Genomic DNA, 20169 nt, shown 5'->3' on the forward strand with positions numbered 1-20169 from the left:
TGCCAAAACCAAAAGAGTGTGTCAGGAATGGTCCAATTCATGTTTGAAAGGTATTCTTTCATTGGAAATTTCGTTTTGAACGGAGTGCTGAATGAATGCACGTTTAGGCTTAAGTAGCCAAAAAGACCAAAACAACTAATACATTTTTGCTTTATTTGTTAATATTCCTGTGATTTTAAAGCCCATGGTAACAATTTCAAGTTGAATCAGGTTCCTTCGAACTGTTGTTGTCGGGCAATTCAGACACCATTCCTTTATGGGGCAAAGCACTGTTTACAGTCATATAGGTCAGAAAAAAATCTTTAGAAAACATTGAAAGAACTATATTCCTAAGTATCATTTCAGCCCTAAAACACAGCCACGCCATCAAAAACTGTCTACATTGTATGGGAATAAAACCCTAACCCTAGCTTGGGGTTTTGCTAGTTAGGGTTAGGGTTGAAATATTTCTCAAAGACAATGTTTTCAATATTCCACTCATTTAACTGGAAAATGTGCTTCTCTGAATCAAAATATTAGTTTAAAAAGACAATACAACACTGCCAAAACCAAAAGAGTGTGTCAGGAATGGTCCAATTCATTTTTGAAAGGTCTTCTTTCATTGGAAATTTCATTTTGAACGGAGTGCTGAATGAATGTACGTTTAGGCTTAAGTGGCCAAAAAGTCCAAAACAACTACTACATTTTTGCTTTATTTCTTAATATTCCTGTGATTTTAAAGCCCATGGCAACAATTTGAAGTTGAATCAGGTTCCTTCGAACTGTTGTTGTTGGGCAATTCAGACACCATTCCTTTATGGGGCAAAGCACTGTATACAGCCATATAGGTCAGAAAAAAATGTTTAGAAAACATTGAAAGAACTATATTCCTAAGTATCATTTCAGCCCTAAAACACAGCCATGCCATCAAAAACTGTCTACATTGTATGGGAATAAAACCCTAACCCTAGCGTTGGGTTTTGCTAGTTAGGGTTAGGGTTCAAATATTTCTCAAAGACAATGTTCTCAATATTCCGCTTAATTAACTTTAAAATGTGCTTCTCTGAATCAAAATATTAGTTTAAAACGACAATACAACACTGCCAAAACCAAAAGAGTGTGTCAGGAATGGTCAAATTCATTTTTGAAAGGTCTTCTTTCATTGGAAATTTCGTTTTGAACGGAGTGCTGAATGAATGTACGTTTAGGCTTAAGTAGCCAAAAAGTCCAAAACAACTAATACATTTTGGCTTTATTTGTTTATATGCCTGTGATTTTAAAGCCCATGGCAAGAGATTGAAGTTAAATCAGGTTCTTTCGAACTGTTGTTGTCGGGCAATTCAGACACCATTCCTTTATGGGGCAAAGCACTGTATACAGCCATATAGGTCAGAAAAAAATCTTTAGAAAGCATTGAAAGAACTATATTCCTAAGTATCATTTCAGCCCTAAAACACAGCTATGCCATCAAAAACTGTCTACATTGTATGGGAATAAAACCCTAACCCTAGCGTTGGGTTTTGCTAGATAGGGTTAGGGTTCAAATATTTTTCAAAGACAATGTTCTCAATATTCCGCTCATTTAACTGGAAAATGTGCTTCTCTGAATCAAAATATTAGTTTAAAAAGACAATACAACACTGCCAAAACCAAAAGAGTGTGTCAGGAATGGTCCAATTCATTTTTGAAAGGTCTTCTTTCATTGGAAATTTCATTTTGAACGGATTGCTGAATGAATGTACGTTTAGGCTTAAGTAGCCAAAAAGTCCAAAACAACTAATACATTTTTGCTTTATTTGTTAATATTCCTGTGATTTTAAAGCCCATGGCAACAATTTGAAGTTGAATCAGGTTCCTTCGAACTGTTGTTGTCGGGCAATTCAGACACCATTCCTTTATGGGGCAAAGCACTGTATACAGCCATATAGGTCAGAAAAAAATGTTTAGAAAACATTAAAAGAACTATATTCCTAAGTATCATTTCAGCCCTAAAACACAGCAATGCCATCAAAAACTGTCTACATTGTATGGGAATAAAACCCTAACCCTAGCTTGGGGTTTTGCTAGTTAGGAAGAGGGTTCAAATATTTCTCAAAGACAATGTTCTCAATATTCCGCTCATTTAACTGGAAAATGTGCTTCTCTGAATCAAAATATTAGTTTAAAAAGACAACACAACACTGCCAAAACCAAAAGAGTGTGTCAGGAATGGACCAATTCATTTTTGAAAGGTCTTCTTTCATTGGAAATTTCGTTTTGAACGGAGTGCTGAATGAATGTACGTTTAGGCTTAAGTAGCCAAAAAGTCCAAAACAACTAATACATTTTGGCTTTATTTGTTTTTATGCCTGTGATTTTAAAGCCCATGGCAACAATTTGAAGTTGAATCAGGTTCCTTCGAACTGTTGTTGTTGGGCAATTCAGACACCATTCCTTTATGGGGCAAAGCACTGTATACAGCCATATAGGTCAGAAAAAAATGTTTAGAAAACATTGAAAGAACTATATTCCTAAGTATCATTTCAGCCCTAAAACACAGCCATGCCATCAAAAACTGTCTACATTGTATGGGAATAAAACCCTAACCCTAGCGTTGGGTTTTGCTAGTTAGGGTTAGGGTTCAAATATTTCTCAAAGACAATGTTCTCAATATTCCGCTTAATTAACTTTAAAATGTGCTTCTCTGAATCAAAATATTAGTTTAAAACGACAATACAACACTGCCAAAACCAAAAGAGTGTGTCAGGAATGGTCAAATTCATTTTTGAAAGGTCTTCTTTCATTGGAAATTTCGTTTTGAACGGAGTGCTGAATGAATGTACGTTTAGGCTTAAGTAGCCAAAAAGTCCAAAACAACTAATACATTTTGGCTTTATTTGTTTATATGCCTGTGATTTTAAAGCCCATGGCAAGAGATTGAAGTTAAATCAGGTTCTTTCGAACTGTTGTTGTCGGGCAATTCAGACACCATTCCTTTATGGGGCAAAGCACTGTATACAGCCATATAGGTCAGAAAAAAATCTTTAGAAAGCATTGAAAGAACTATATTCCTAAGTATCATTTCAGCCCTAAAACACAGCTATGCCATCAAAAACTGTCTACATTGTATGGGAATAAAACCCTAACCCTAGCGTTGGGTTTTGCTAGATAGGGTTAGGGTTCAAATATTTTTCAAAGACAATGTTCTCAATATTATGCTCATTTAACTGGAAAATGTGCTTCTCTGAATCAAAATATTAGTTTAAAAAGACAATACAACACTGCCAAAACCAAAAGAGTGTGTCAGGAATGGTCCAATTCATTTTTGAAAGGTCTTCTTTCATTGGAAATTTCATTTTGAACGGATTGCTGAATGAATGTACGTTTAGGCTTAAGTAGCCAAAAAGTCCAAAACAACTAATACATTTTTGCTTTATTTGTTAATATTCCTGTGATTTTAAAGCCCATGGCAACAATTTGAAGTTGAATCAGGTTCCTTCGAACTGTTGTTGTCGGGCAATTCAGACACCATTCCTTTATGGGGCAAAGCACTGTTTACAGTCATATAGGTCAGAAAAAAATCTTTAGAAAACATTGAAAGAACTATATTCCTAAGTATCATTTCAGCCCTAAAACACAGCCACGCCATCAAAAACTGTCTACATTGTATGGGAATAAAACCCTAACCCTAGCTTGGGGTTTTGCTAGTTAGGGTTAGGGTTCAAATATTTCTCAAAGACAATGTTTTCAATATTCCACTCATTTAACTGGAAAATGTGCTTCACTGAATCAAAATATTAGTTTAAAAAGACAATACAACACTGCCAAAACCAAAAGAGTGTGTCAGGAATGGTCCAATTCATTTTTGAAAGGTCTTCTTTCATTGGAAATTTCGTTTTGAACGGAGTGCTGAATGAATGCACGTTTAGGCTTAAGTAGCCAAAAAGACCAAAACAACTAATACATTTTTGCTTTATTTGTTTATATGCCTGTGATTTTAAAGCCCATGGCAAGAGATTGAAGTTAAATCAGGTTCTTTCGAACTGTTGTTGTCGGGCAATTCAGACACCATTCCTTTATGGGGCAAAGCACTGTATACAGCCATATAGGTCAGAAAAAAATCTTTAGAAAACATTGAAAGAACTATATTCCTAAGTATCATTTCAGCCCTAAAACACAGCTATGCCATCAAAAACTGTCTACATTGTATGGGAATAAAACCCTAACCCTAGCGTTGGGTTTTGCTAGATAGGGTTAGGGTTCAAATATTTCTCAAAGACAATGTTCTCAATATTCCGCTCATTTAACTGGAAAATGTGCTTCTCTGAATCAAAATATTAGTTTAAAAAGACAATACAACACTGCCAAAACCAAAAGAGTGTGTCAGGAATGGTCAAATTCATTTTTGAAAGGTCTTCTTTCATTGGAAATTTCATTTTGAACGGATTGCTGAATGAATGTACGTTTAGGCTTACGTAGCCAAAAAGTCCAAAACAACTAATACATTTTTGCTTTATTTGTTAATATTCCTGTGATTTTAAAGCCCATGGCAACAATTTGAAGTTGAATCAGGTTCCTTTGAACTGTTGTTGTCGGGCAATTCAGACACCATTCCTTTATGGGGCAAAGCACTGTATACAGCCATATAGGTCAGAAAAAAATGTTTAGAAAACATTAAAAGAACTATATTCCTAAGTATCATTTCAGCCCTAAAACACAGCCATGCCATCAAAAACTGTCTACATTGTATGGGAATAAAACCCTAACCCTAGCTTGGGGTTTTGCTAGTTAGGGTTAGGGTTGAAATATTTCTCAAAGACAATGTTTTCAATATTCCACTCATTTAACTGGAAAATGTGCTTCTCTGAATCAAAATATTAGTTTAAAAAGACAATACAACACTGCCAAAACCAAAAGAGTGTGTCAGGAATGGTCCAATTCATTTTTGAAAGGTCTTTCATTGGAAATTTCATTTTGAACGGAGTGCTGAATGAATGTACGTTTAGGCTTAAGTGGCCAAAAAGTCCAAAACAACTAATACATTTTTGCTTTATTTCTTAATATTCCTGTGATTTTAAAGCCCATGGCAACAATTTGAAGTTGAATCAGGTTCCTTCGAACTGTTGTTGTTGGGCAATTCAGACACCATTCCTTTATGGGGCAAAGCACTGTATACAGCCATATAGGTCAGAAAAAAATGTTTAGAAAACATTGAAAGAACTATATTCCTAAGTATCATTTCAGCCCTAAAACACAGCCATGCCATCAAAAACTGTCTACATTGTATGGGAATAAAACCCTAACCCTAGCTTGGGGTTTTGCTAGTTAGGGTTAGGGTTCAAATATTTCTCAAAGACAATGTTCTCAATATTCCGCTCATTTAACTGGAAAATGTGCTTCTCTGAATCAAAATATTAGTTTAAAAAGACAATACAACACTGCCAAAACCAAAAGAGTGTGTCAGGAATGGTCCAATTCATTTTTGAAAGGTCTTCTTTCATTGGAAATTTCGTTTTGAACGGAGTGCTGAATGAATGTACGTTTAGGCTTAAGTAGCCAAAAAGTCCAAAACAACTAATACATTTTGGCTTTATTTGTTTATATGCCTGTGATTTTAAAGCCCATGGCAAGAGATTGAAGTTAAATCAGGTTCTTTCGAACTGTTGTTGTCGGGCAATTCAGACACCATTCCTTTATGGGGCAAAGCACTGTATACAGCCATATAGGTCAGAAAAAAATCTTTAGAAAACATTGAAAGAACTATATTCCTAAGTATCATTTCAGCCCTAAAACACAGCCATGCCATCAAAAACTGTCTACATTGTATGGGAATAAAACCCTAACCCTAGCGTTGGGTTTTGCTAGATAGGGTTAGGGTTCAAATATTTCTCAAAGACAATGTTCTCAATATTCCGCTCATTTAACTGGAAAATGTGCTTCTCTGAATCAAAATATTAGTTTAAAAAGACAATACAACACTGCCAAAACCAAAAGAGTGTGTCAGGAATGTTCAAATTCATTTTTTAAAGGTCTTCTTTCATTGGAAATTTCATTTTGAACGGATTGCTGAATGAATGTACGTTTAGGCTTAAGTAGCCAAAAAGTCCAAAACAACTAATACATTTTTGTTTTATTTGTTAATATTCCTGTGATTTTAAAGCCCATGGCAACAATTTGAAGTTGAATCAGGTTCCTTCGAACTGTTGTTGTCGGGCAATTCAGACACCATTCCTTTATGGGGCAAAGCACTGTATACAGCCATATAGGTCAGAAAAAAATGTTTAGAAAACATTAAAAGAACTATATTCCTAAGTATCATTTCAGCCCTAAAACACAGCAATGCCATCAAAAACTGTCTACATTGTATGGGAATAAAACCCTAACCCTAGCTTGGGGTTTTGCTAGTTAGGGTTAGGGTTCAAATATTTCTCAAAGACAATGTTCTCAATATTCCGCTCATTTAACTGGAAAATGTGCTTCTCTGAATCAAAATATTAGTTTAAAAAGACAATACAACACTGCCAAAACCAAAAGAGTGTGTCAGGAATGGACCAATTCATTTTTGAAAGGTCTTCTTTCATTGGAAATTTCGTTTTGAACGGAGTGCTGAATGAATGTATGTTTAGGCTTAAGTAGCCAAAAAGTCCAAAACAACTAATACATTTTGGCTTTATTTGTTTATATGCCTGTGATTTTAAAGCCCATGGCAAGAGATTGAAGTTAAATCAGGTTCTTTCGAACTGTTGTTGTGGGGCAATTCAGACACCATTCCTTTATGGGGCAAAGCACTGTATACAGCCATATAGGTCAGAAAAAAATGTTTAGAAAACATTAAAAGAACTATATTCCTAAGTATCATTTCAGCCCTAAAACACAGCCATGCCATCAAAAACTGTCTACATTGTATGGGAATAAAACCCTAACCCTAGCTTGGGGTTTTGCTAGTTAGGGTTAGGGTTGAAATATTTCTCAAAGACAATGTTCTCAATATTCCGCTCATTTAACTGGAAAATGTGCTTCTCTGAATCAAAATATTAGTTTAAAAAGACAATACAACACTGCCAAAACCAAAAGAGTGTGTCAGGAATGGTCAAATTCATTTTTGAAAGGTCTTCTTTCATTGGAAATTTTGTTTTGAACGGAGTGCTGAATGAATGCACGTTTAGGCTTAAGTAGCCAAAAAGACCAAAACAACTAATACATTTTTGCTTTTTTTGTTAATATTCCTGTGATTTTAAAGCCCATGGCAACAATTTGAAGTTGAATCAGGTTCCTTCGAACTGTTGTTGTCGGGCAATTCAGACACCATTCCTTTATGGGGCAAAGCACTGTATACAGCCATATAGGTCAGAAAAAAATCTTTAGAAAACATTGAAAGAACTATATTCCTAAGTATCATTTCAGCCCTAAAACACAGCTATGCCATCAAAAACTGTCTACATTGTATGGGAATAAAACCCTAACCCTAGCATTGGGTTTTGCTAGATAGGGTTAGGGTTCAAATATTTCTCAAAGACAATGTTCTCAATATTCCGCTCATTTAACTGGAAAATGTGCTTCTCTGAATCAAAATATTAGTTTAAAAAGACAATACAACACTGCCAAAACCAAAAGAGTGTGTCAGGAATGGTCCAATTCATGTTTGAAAGGTATTCTTTCATTGGAAATTTCGTTTTGAACGGAGTGGTGAATGAATGCACGTTTAGGCTTAAGTAGCCAAAAAGACCAAAACAACTAATACATTTTTGCTTTATTTGTTAATATTCCTGTGATTTTAAAGCCCATGGCAACAATTTGAAGTTGAATCAGGTTCCTTCGAACTGTTGTTGTCGGGCAATTCAGACACCATTCCTTTATGGGGCAAAGCACTGTATACAGCCATATAGGTCAGAAAAAAATCTTTAGAAAACATTGAAAGAACTATATTCCTAAGTATCATTTCAGCCCTAAAACACAGCTATGCCATCAAAAACTGTCTACATTGTATGGGAATAAAACCCTAACCCTAGCATTGGGTTTTGCTAGATAGGGTTAGGGTTCAAATATTTCTCAAAGACAATGTTCTCAATATTCCGCTCATTTAACTGGAAAATGTGCTTCTCTGAATCAAAATATTAGTTTAAAAAGACAATACAACACTGCCAAAACCAAAAGAGTGTGTCAGGAATGGTCCAATTCATGTTTGAAAGGTATTCTTTCATTGGAAATTTCGTTTTGAACGGAGTGCTGAATGAATGCACGTTTAGGCTTAAGTAGCCAAAAAGACCAAAACAACTAATACATTTTTGCTTTATTTGTTAATATTCCTGTGATTTTAAAGCCCATGGCAACAATTTCAAGTTGAATCAGGTTCCTTCGAACTGTTGTTGTCGGGCAATTCAGACACCATTCCTTTATGGGGCAAAGCACTGTTTACAGTCATATAGGTCAGAAAAAAATCTTTAGAAAACATTGAAAGAACTATATTCCTAAGTATCATTTCAGCCCTAAAACACAGCCACGCCATCAAAAACTGTCTACATTGTATGGGAATAAAACCCTAACCCTAGCTTGGGGTTTTGCTAGTTAGGGTTAGGGTTGAAATATTTCTCAAAGACAATGTTTTCAATATTCCACTCATTTAACTGGAAAATGTGCTTCTCTGAATCAAAATATTAGTTTAAAAAGACAATACAACACTGCCAAAACCAAAAGAGTGTGTCAGGAATGGTCCAATTCATTTTTGAAAGGTCTTCTTTCATTGGAAATTTCATTTTGAACGGAGTGCTGAATGAATGTACGTTTAGGCTTAAGTGGCCAAAAAGTCCAAAACAACTACTACATTTTTGCTTTATTTCTTAATATTCCTGTGATTTTAAAGCCCATGGCAACAATTTGAAGTTGAATCAGGTTCCTTCGAACTGTTGTTGTTGGGCAATTCAGACACCATTCCTTTATGGGGCAAAGCACTGTATACAGCCATATAGGTCAGAAAAAAATGTTTAGAAAACATTGAAAGAACTATATTCCTAAGTATCATTTCAGCCCTAAAACACAGCCATGCCATCAAAAACTGTCTACATTGTATGGGAATAAAACCCTAACCCTAGCTTGGGGTTTTGCTAGTTAGGAAGAGGGTTCAAATATTTCTCAAAGACAATGTTCTCAATATTCCGCTCATTTAACTGGAAAATGTGCTTCTCTGAATCAAAATATTAGTCTGAAAAGACAATACAACACTGCCAAAACCAAAAGAGTGTGTCAGGAATGGTCAAATTCATTTTTGAAAGGTCTTCTTTCATTGGAAATTTCGTTTTGAACGGAGTGCTGAATGAATGCACGTTTAGTCTTAAGTAGCCAAAAAGACCAAAACAACCAATACATTTTTGCTTTATTTGTTAATATTCCTGTGATTTTAAAGCCCATGGCAACAATTTGAAGTTGAATCAGGTTCCTTCGAACTGTTGTTGTCGGGCAATTCAGACACCATTCCTTTATGGGGCAAAGCACTGTATACAGCCATATAGGTCAGAAAAAAATGTTTAGAAAACATTAAAAGAACTATATTCCTAAGTATCATTTCAGCCCTAAAACACAGCAATGCCATCAAAAACTGTCTACATTGTATGGGAATAAAACCCTAACCCTAGCTTGGGGTTTTGCTAGTTAGGAAGAGGGTTCAAATATTTCTCAAAGACAATGTTCTCAATATTCCGCTCATTTAACTGGAAAATGTGCTTCTCTGAATCAAAATATTAGTTTAAAAAGACAACACAACACTGCCAAAACCAAAAGAGTGTGTCAGGAATGGACCAATTCATTTTTGAAAGGTCTTCTTTCATTGGAAATTTCGTTTTGAACGGAGTGCTGAATGAATGTACGTTTAGGCTTAAGTAGCCAAAAAGTCCAAAACAACTAATACATTTTGGCTTTATTTGTTTTTATGCCTGTGATTTTAAAGCCCATGGCAAGAGATTGAAGTTAAATCAGGTTCTTTCGAACTGTTGTTGTGGGGCAATTCAGACACCATTCCTTTATGGGGCAAAGCACTGTATACAGCCATATAGGTCAGAAAAAAATGTTTAGAAAACATTAAAAGAACTATATTCCTAAGTATCATTTCAGCCCTAAAACACAGCCATGCCATCAAAAACTGTCTACATTGTATGGGAATAAAACCCTAACCCTAGCTTGGGGTTTTGCTAGTTAGGAAGAGGGTTCAAATATTTCTCAAAGACAATGTTCTCAATATTCCGCTCATTTAACTGGAAAATGTGCTTCTCTGAATCAAAATATTAGTCTGAAAAGACAATACAACACTGCCAAAACCAAAAGAGTGTGTCAGGAATGGTCAAATTCATTTTTGAATGGTCTTCTTTCATTGGAAATTTCGTTTTGAACGGAGTGCTGAATGAATGCACGTTTAGGCTTAAGTAGCCAAAAAGACCAAAACAACTAATACATTTTTGCTTTATTTGTTAATATTCCTGTGATTTTAAAGCCCATGGCAACAATTTGAAGTTGAATCAGGTTCCTTCGAACTGTTGTTGTCGGGCAATTCAGACACCATTCCTTTATGGGGCAAAGCACTGTATACAGCCATATAGGTCAGAAAAAAATCTTTAGAAAACATTGAAAGAACTATATTCCTAAGTATCATTTCAGCCCTAAAACACAGCTATGCCATCAAAAACTGTCTACATTGTATGGGAATAAAACCCTAACCCTAGCATTGGGTTTTGCTAGATAGGGTTAGGGTTCAAATATTTCTCAAAGACAATGTTCTCAATATTCCGCTCATTTAACTGGAAAATGTGCTTCTCTGAATCAAAATATTAGTTTAAAAAGACAATACAACACTGCCAAAACCAAAAGAGTGTGTCAGGAATGGTCCAATTCATGTTTGAAAGGTATTCTTTCATTGGAAATTTCGTTTTGAACGGAGTGCTGAATGAATGCACGTTTAGGCTTAAGTAGCCAAAAAGACCAAAACAACTAATACATTTTTGCTTTATTTGTTAATATTCCTGTGATTTTAAAGCCCATGGCAAGAGATTGAAGTTAAATCAGGTTCTTTCGAACTGTTGTTGTCGGGCAATTCAGACACCATTCCTTTATGGGGCAAAGCACTGTATACAGCCATATAGGTCAGAAAAAAATCTTTAGAAAACATTGAAAGAACTATATTCCTAAGTATCATTTCAGCCCTAAAACACAGCTATGCCATCAAAAACTGTCTACATTGTATGGGAATAAAACCCTAACCCTAGCGTTGGGTTTTGCTAGATAGGGTTAGGGTTCAAATATTTTTCAAAGACAATGTTCTCAATATTCCGCTCATTTAACTGGAAAATGTGCTTCTCTGAATCAAAATATTAGTTTAAAAAGACAATACAACACTGCCAAAACCAAAAGAGTGTGTCAGGAATGGTCCAATTCATTTTTGAAAGGTCTTCTTTCATTGGAAATTTCATTTTGAACGGAGTGCTGAATGAATGTACGTTTAGGCTTAAGTAGCCAAAAAGTCCAAAACAACTAATACATTTTTGCTTTATTTGTTAATATTCCTGTGATTTTAAAGCCCATGGCAACAATTTGAAGTTGAATCAGGTTCCTTCGAACTGTTGTTGTCGGGCAATTCAGACACCATTCCTTTATGGGGCAAAGCACTGTATACAGCCATATAGGTCAGAAAAAAATGTTTAGAAAACATTAAAAGAACTATATTCCTAAGTATCATTTCAGCCCTAAAACACAGCCATGCCATCAAAAACTGTCTACATTGTATGGGAATAAAACCCTAACCCTAGCTTGGGGTTTTGCTAGTTAGGGTTAGGGTTCAAATATTTCTCAAAGACAATGTTCTCAATATTCCGCTCATTTAACTGGAAAATGTGCTTCTCTGAATCAAAATATTAGTTTAAAAAGACAATACAACACTGCCAAAACCAAAAGAGTGTGTCAGGAATGGTCAAATTCATTTTTGAATGGTCTTCTTTCATTGGAAATTTCGTTTTGAACGGAGTGCTGAATGAATGCACGTTTAGGCTTAAGTAGCCAAAAAGACCAAAACAACTAATACATTTTTGCTTTATTTGTTAATATTCCTGTGATTTTAAAGCCCATGGCAACAATTTGAAGTTGAATCAGGTTCCTTCGAACTGTTGTTGTCGGGCAATTCAGACACCATTCCTTTATGGGGCAAAGCACTGTATACAGCCATATAGGTCAGAAAAAAATCTTTAGAAAACATTGAAAGAACTATATTCCTAAGTATCATTTCAGCCCTAAAACACAGCTATGCCATCAAAAACTGTCTACATTGTATGGGAATAAAACCCTAACCCTAGCATTGGGTTTTGCTAGATAGGGTTAGGGTTCAAATATTTCTCAAAGACAATGTTCTCAATATTCCGCTCATTTAACTGGAAAATGTGCTTCTCTGAATCAAAATATTAGTTTAAAAAGACAATACAACACTGCCAAAACCAAAAGAGTGTGTCAGGAATGGTCCAATTCATGTTTGAAAGGTATTCTTTCATTGGAAATTTCGTTTTGAACGGAGTGCTGAATGAATGCACGTTTAGGCTTAAGTAGCCAAAAAGACCAAAACAACTAATACATTTTTGCTTTATTTGTTAATATTCCTGTGATTTTAAAGCCCATGGCAACAATTTCAAGTTGAATCAGGTTCCTTCGAACTGTTGTTGTCGGGCAATTCAGACACCATTCCTTTATGGGGCAAAGCACTGTTTACAGTCATATAGGTCAGAAAAAAATCTTTAGAAAACATTGAAAGAACTATATTCCTAAGTATCATTTCAGCCCTAAAACACAGCCACGCCATCAAAAACTGTCTACATTGTATGGGAATAAAACCCTAACCCTAGCTTGGGGTTTTGCTAGTTAGGGTTAGGGTTCAAATATTTCTCAAAGACAATGTTTTCAATATTCCACTCATTTAACTGGAAAATGTGCTTCACTGAATCAAAATATTAGTTTAAAAAGACAATACAACACTGCCAAAACCAAAAGAGTGTGTCAGGAATGGTCCAATTCATTTTTGAAAGGTCTTCTTTCATTGGAAATTTCGTTTTGAACGGAGTGCTGAATGAATGCACGTTTAGGCTTAAGTAGCCAAAAAGACCAAAACAACTAATACATTTTGGATTTATTTGTTTATATGCCTGTGATTTTAAAGCCCATGGCAAGAGATTGAAGTTAAATCAGGTTCTTTCGAACTGTTGTTGTCGGGCAATTCAGACACCATTCCTTTATGGGGCAAAGCACTGTATACAGCCATATAGGTCAGAAAAAAATCTTTAGAAAACATTGAAAGAACTATATTCCTAAGTATCATTTCAGCCCTAAAACACAGCTATGCCATCAAAAACTGTCTACATTGTATGGGAATAAAACCCTAACCCTAGCGTTGGGTTTTGCTAGATAGGGTTAGGGTTCAAATATTTCTCAAAGACAATGTTCTCAATATTCCGCTCATTTAACTGGAAAATGTGCTTCTCTGAATCAAAATATTAGTTTAAAAAGACAATACAACACTGCCAAAACCAAAAGAGTGTGTCAGGAATGGTCAAATTCATTTTTGAAAGGTCTTCTTTCATTGGAAATTTCATTTTGAACGGATTGCTGAATGAATGTACGTTTAGGCTTACGTAGCCAAAAAGTCCAAAACAACTAATACATTTTTGCTTTATTTGTTAATATTCCTGTGATTTTAAAGCCCATGGCAACAATTTGAAGTTGAATCAGGTTCCTTTGAACTGTTGTTGTCGGGCAATTCAGACACCATTCCTTTATGGGGCAAAGCACTGTATACAGCCATATAGGTCAGAAAAAAATGTTTAGAAAACATTAAAAGAACTATATTCCTAAGTATCATTTCAGCCCTAAAACACAGCCATGCCATCAAAAACTGTCTACATTGTATGGGAATAAAACCCTAACCCTAGCTTGGGGTTTTGCTAGTTAGGGTTAGGGTTGAAATATTTCTCAAAGACAATGTTTTCAATATTCCACTCATTTAACTGGAAAATGTGCTTCTCTGAATCAAAATATTAGTTTAAAAAGACAATACAACACTGCCAAAACCAAAAGAGTGTGTCAGGAATGGTCCAATTCATTTTTGAAAGGTCTTTCATTGGAAATTTCATTTTGAACGGAGTGCTGAATGAATGTACGTTTAGGCTTAAGTGGCCAAAAAGTCCAAAACAACTAATACATTTTTGCTTTATTTCTTAATATTCCTGTGATTTTAAAGCCCATGGCAACAATTTGAAGTTGAATCAGGTTCCTTCGAACTGTTGTTGTTGGGCAATTCAGACACCATTCCTTTATGGGGCAAAGCACTGTATACAGCCATATAGGTCAGAAAAAAATGTTTAGAAAACATTGAAAGAACTATATTCCTAAGTATCATTTCAGCCCTAAAACACAGCCATGCCATCAAAAACTGTCTACATTGTATGGGAATAAAACCCTAACCCTAGCTTGGGGTTTTGCTAGTTAGGGTTAGGGTTCAAATATTTCTCAAAGACAATGTTCTCAATATTCCGCTCATTTAACTGGAAAATGTGCTTCTCTGAATCAAAATATTAGTTTAAAAAGACAATACAACACTGCCAAAACCAAAAGAGTGTGTCAGGAATGGTCCAATTCATTTTTGAAAGGTCTTCTTTCATTGGAAATTTCGTTTTGAACGGAGTGCTGAATGAATGTACGTTTAGGCTTAAGTAGCCAAAAAGTCCAAAACAACTAATACATTTTGGCTTTATTTGTTTATATGCCTGTGATTTTAAAGCCCATGGCAAGAGATTGAAGTTAAATCAGGTTCTTTCGAACTGTTGTTGTCGGGCAATTCAGACACCATTCCTTTATGGGGCAAAGCACTGTATACAGCCATATAGGTCAGAAAAAAATCTTTAGAAAACATTGAAAGAACTATATTCCTAAGTATCATTTCAGCCCTAAAACACAGCCATGCCATCAAAAACTGTCTACATTGTATGGGAATAAAACCCTAACCCTAGCGTTGGGTTTTGCTAGATAGGGTTAGGGTTCAAATATTTCTCAAAGACAATGTTCTCAATATTCCGCTCATTTAACTGGAAAATGTGCTTCTCTGAATCAAAATATTAGTTTAAAAAGACAATACAACACTGCCAAAACCAAAAGAGTGTGTCAGGAATGTTCAAATTCATTTTTTAAAGGTCTTCTTTCATTGGAAATTTCATTTTGAACGGATTGCTGAATGAATGTACGTTTAGGCTTAAGTAGCCAAAAAGTCCAAAACAACTAATACATTTTTGTTTTATTTGTTAATATTCCTGTGATTTTAAAGCCCATGGCAACAATTTGAAGTTGAATCAGGTTCCTTCGAACTGTTGTTGTCGGGCAATTCAGACACCATTCCTTTATGGGGCAAAGCACTGTATACAGCCATATAGGTCAGAAAAAAATGTTTAGAAAACATTAAAAGAACTATATTCCTAAGTATCATTTCAGCCCTAAAACACAGCAATGCCATCAAAAACTGTCTACATTGTATGGGAATAAAACCCTAACCCTAGCTTGGGGTTTTGCTAGTTAGGGTTAGGGTTCAAATATATCTCAAAGACAATGTTCTCAATATTCCGCTCATTTAACTGGAAAATGTGCTTCTCTGAATCAAAATATTAGTTTAAAAAGACAATACAACACTGCCAAAACCAAAAGAGTGTGTCAGGAATGGACCAATTCATTTTTGAAAGGTCTTCTTTCATTGGAAATTTCGTTTTGAACGGAGTGCTGAATGAATGTATGTTTAGGCTTAAGTAGCCAAAAAGTCCAAAACAACTAATACATTTTGGCTTTATTTGTTTATATGCCTGTGATTTTAAAGCCCATGGCAAGAGATTGAAGTTAAATCAGGTTCTTTCGAACTGTTGTTGTGGGGCAATTCAGACACCATTCCTTTATGGGGCAAAGCACTGTATACAGCCATATAGGTCAGAAAAAAATGTTTAGAAAACATTAAAAGAACTATATTCCTAAGTATCATTTCAGCCCTAAAACACAGCCATGCCATCAAAAACTGTCTACATTGTATGGGAATAAAACCCTAACCCTAGCTTGGGGTTTTGCTAGTTAGGGTTAGGGTTCAAATATTTCTCAAAGACAATGTTCTCAATATTCCGCTCATTTAACTGGAAAATGTGCTTCTCTGAATCAAAATATTAGTTTAAAAAGACAATACAACACTGCCAAAACCAAAAGAGTGTGTCAGGAATGGACCAATTCATTTTTGAAAGGTCTTCTTTCATTGGAAATTTCGTTTTGAACGGAGTGCTGAATGAATGCACGTTTAGGCTTAAGTAGCCAAAAAGACCAAAACAACTAATACATTTTTGCTTTATTTGTTTATATGCCTGTGATTTTAAAGCCCATGGCAAGAGATTGAAGTTAAATCAGGTTCTTTCGAACTGTTGTTGTCGGGCAATTCAGACACCATTCCTTTATGGGGCAAAGCACTGTATACAGCCATATAGGTCAGAAAAAAATCTTTAGAAAACATTGAAAGAACTATATTCCTAAGTATCATTTCAGCCCTAAAACACAGCTATGCCATCAAAAACTGTCTACATTGTATGGGAATAAAACCCTAACCCTAGCGTTGGGTTTTGCTAGATAGGGTTAGGGTTCAAATATTTCTCAAAGACAATGTTCTCAATATTCCGCTCATTTAACTGGAAAATGTGCTTCTCTGAATCAAAATATTAGTTTAAAAAGACAATACAACACTGCCAAAACCAAAAGAGTGTGTCAGGAATGGTCAAATTCATTTTTGAAAGGTCTTCTTTCATTGGAAATTTCATTTTGAACGGATTGCTGAATGAATGTACGTTTAGGCTTACGTAGCCAAAAAGTCCAAAACAACTAATACATTTTTGCTTTATTTGTTAATATTCCTGTGATTTTAAAGCCCATGGCAACAATTTGAAGTTGAATCAGGTTCCTTTGAACTGTTGTTGTCGGGCAATTCAGACACCATTCCTTTATGGGGCAAAGCACTGTATACAGCCATATAGGTCAGAAAAAAATGTTTAGAAAACATTAAAAGAACTATATTCCTAAGTATCATTTCAGCCCTAAAACACAGCCATGCCATCAAAAACTGTCTACATTGTATGGGAATAAAACCCTAACCCTAGCTTGGGGTTTTGCTAGTTAGGGTTAGGGTTGAAATATTTCTCAAAGACAATGTTTTCAATATTCCACTCATTTAACTGGAAAATGTGCTTCTCTGAATCAAAATATTAGTTTAAAAAGACAATACAACACTGCCAAAACCAAAAGAGTGTGTCAGGAATGGTCCAATTCATTTTTGAAAGGTCTTTCATTGGAAATTTCATTTTGAACGGAGTGCTGAATGAATGTACGTTTAGGCTTAAGTGGCCAAAAAGTCCAAAACAACTAATACATTTTTGCTTTATTTCTTAATATTCCTGTGATTTTAAAGCCCATGGCAACAATTTGAAGTTGAATCAGGTTCCTTCGAACTGTTGTTGTTGGGCAATTCAGACACCATTCCTTTATGGGGCAAAGCACTGTATACAGCCATATAGGTCAGAAAAAAATGTTTAGAAAACATTGAAAGAACTATATTCCTAAGTATCATTTCAGCCCTAAAACACAGCCATGCCATCAAAAACTGTCTACATTGTATGGGAATAAAACCCTAACCCTAGCTTGGGGTTTTGCTAGTTAGGGTTAGGGTTCAAATATTTCTCAAAGACAATGTTCTCAATATTCCGCTCATTTAACTGGAAAATGTGCTTCTCTGAATCAAAATATTAGTTTAAAAAGACAATACAACACTGCCAAAACCAAAAGAGTGTGTCAGGAATGGTCCAATTCATTTTTGAAAGGTCTTCTTTCATTGGAAATTTCGTTTTGAACGGAGTGCTGAATGAATGTACGTTTAGGCTTAAGTAGCCAAAAAGTCCAAAACAACTAATACATTTTGGCTTTATTTGTTTATATGCCTGTGATTTTAAAGCCCATGGCAAGAGATTGAAGTTAAATCAGGTTCTTTCGAACTGTTGTTGTCGGGCAATTCAGACACCATTCCTTTATGGGGCAAAGCACTGTATACAGCCATATAGGTCAGAAAAAAATCTTTAGAAAACATTGAAAGAACTATATTCCTAAGTATCATTTCAGCCCTAAAACACAGCCATGCCATCAAAAACTGTCTACATTGTATGGGAATAAAACCCTAACCCTAGCGTTGGGTTTTGCTAGATAGGGTTAGGGTTCAAATATTTCTCAAAGACAATGTTCTCAATATTCCGCTCATTTAACTGGAAAATGTGCTTCTCTGAATCAAAATATTAGTTTAAAAAGACAATACAACACTGCCAAAACCAAAAGAGTGTGTCAGGAATGTTCAAATTCATTTTTTAAAGGTCTTCTTTCATTGGAAATTTCATTTTGAACGGATTGCTGAATGAATGTACGTTTAGGCTTAAGTAGCCAAAAAGTCCAAAACAACTAATACATTTTTGTTTTATTTGTTAATATTCCTGTGATTTTAAAGCCCATGGCAACAATTTGAAGTTGAATCAGGTTCCTTCGAACTGTTGTTGTCGGGCAATTCAGACACCATTCCTTTATGGGGCAAAGCACTGTATACAGCCATATAGGTCAGAAAAAAATGTTTAGAAAACATTAAAAGAACTATATTCCTAAGTATCATTTCAGCCCTAAAACACAGCAATGCCATCAAAAACTGTCTACATTGTATGGGAATAAAACCCTAACCCTAGCTTGGGGTTTTGCTAGTTAGGGTTAGGGTTCAAATATATCTCAAAGACAATGTTCTCAATATTCCGCTCATTTAACTGGAAAATGTGCTTCTCTGAATCAAAATATTAGTTTAAAAAGACAATACAACACTGCCAAAACCAAAAGAGTGTGTCAGGAATGGACCAATTCATTTTTGAAAGGTCTTCTTTCATTGGAAATTTCGTTTTGAACGGAGTGCTGAATGAATGTATGTTTAGGCTTAAGTAGCCAAAAAGTCCAAAACAACTAATACATTTTGGCTTTATTTGTTTATATGCCTGTGATTTTAAAGCCCATGGCAAGAGATTGAAGTTAAATCAGGTTCTTTCGAACTGTTGTTGTGGGGCAATTCAGACACCATTCCTTTATGGGGCAAAGCACTGTATACAGCCATATAGGTCAGAAAAAAATGTTTAGAAAACATTAAAAGAACTATATTCCTAAGTATCATTTCAGCCCTAAAACACAGCCATGCCATCAAAAACTGTCTACATTGTATGGGAATAAAACCCTAACCCTAGCTTGGGGTTTTGCTAGTTAGGGTTAGGGTTCAAATATTTCTCAAAGACAATGTTCTCAATATTCCGCTCATTTAACTGGAAAATGTGCTTCTCTGAATCAAAATATTAGTTTAAAAAGACAATACAACACTGCCAAAACCAAAAGAGTGTGTCAGGAATGGACCAATTCATTTTTGAAAGGTCTTCTTTCATTGGAAATTTTGTTTTGAACGGAGTGCTGAATGAATGTACGTTTAGGCTTAAGTAGCCAAAAAGTCCAAAACAACTAATACATTTTGGCTTTATTTGTTTATATGCCTGTGATTTTAAAGCCCATGGCAAGAGATTGAAGTTAAATCAGGTTCTTTCGAACTGTTGTTGTGGGGCAATTCAGACACCATTCCTTTATGGGGCAAAGCACTGTATACAGCCATATAGGTCAGAAAAAAATGTTTAGAAAACATTAAAAGAACTATATTCCTAAGTATCATTTCAGCCCTAAAACACAGCCATGCCATCAAAAACTGTCTACATTGTATGGGAATAAAACCCTAACCCTAGCTTGGGGTTTTGCTAGTTAGGGTTAGGGTTCAAATATTTCTCAAAGACAATGTTCTCAATATTCCGCTCATTTAACTGGAAAATGTGCTTCTCTGAATCAAAATATTAGTTTAAAAAGACAATACAACACTGCCAAAACCAAAAGAGTGTGTCAGGAATGGTCAAATTCATTTTTGAAAGGTCTTCTTTCATTGGAAATTTTGTTTTGAACGGAGTGCTGAATGAATGCACGTTTAGGCTTAAGTAGCCAAAAAGACCAAAACAACTAATACATTTTTGCTTTATTTGTTAATATTCCTGTGATTTTAAAGCCCATGGCAACAATTTC

This window comes from Atractosteus spatula, chromosome 12, assembly GCF_055471065.1.
Source record: "Atractosteus spatula isolate fAtrSpa1 chromosome 12, fAtrSpa1.hap1, whole genome shotgun sequence".
NCBI classification, from domain to species: domain Eukaryota; kingdom Metazoa; phylum Chordata; class Actinopteri; order Semionotiformes; family Lepisosteidae; genus Atractosteus; species Atractosteus spatula.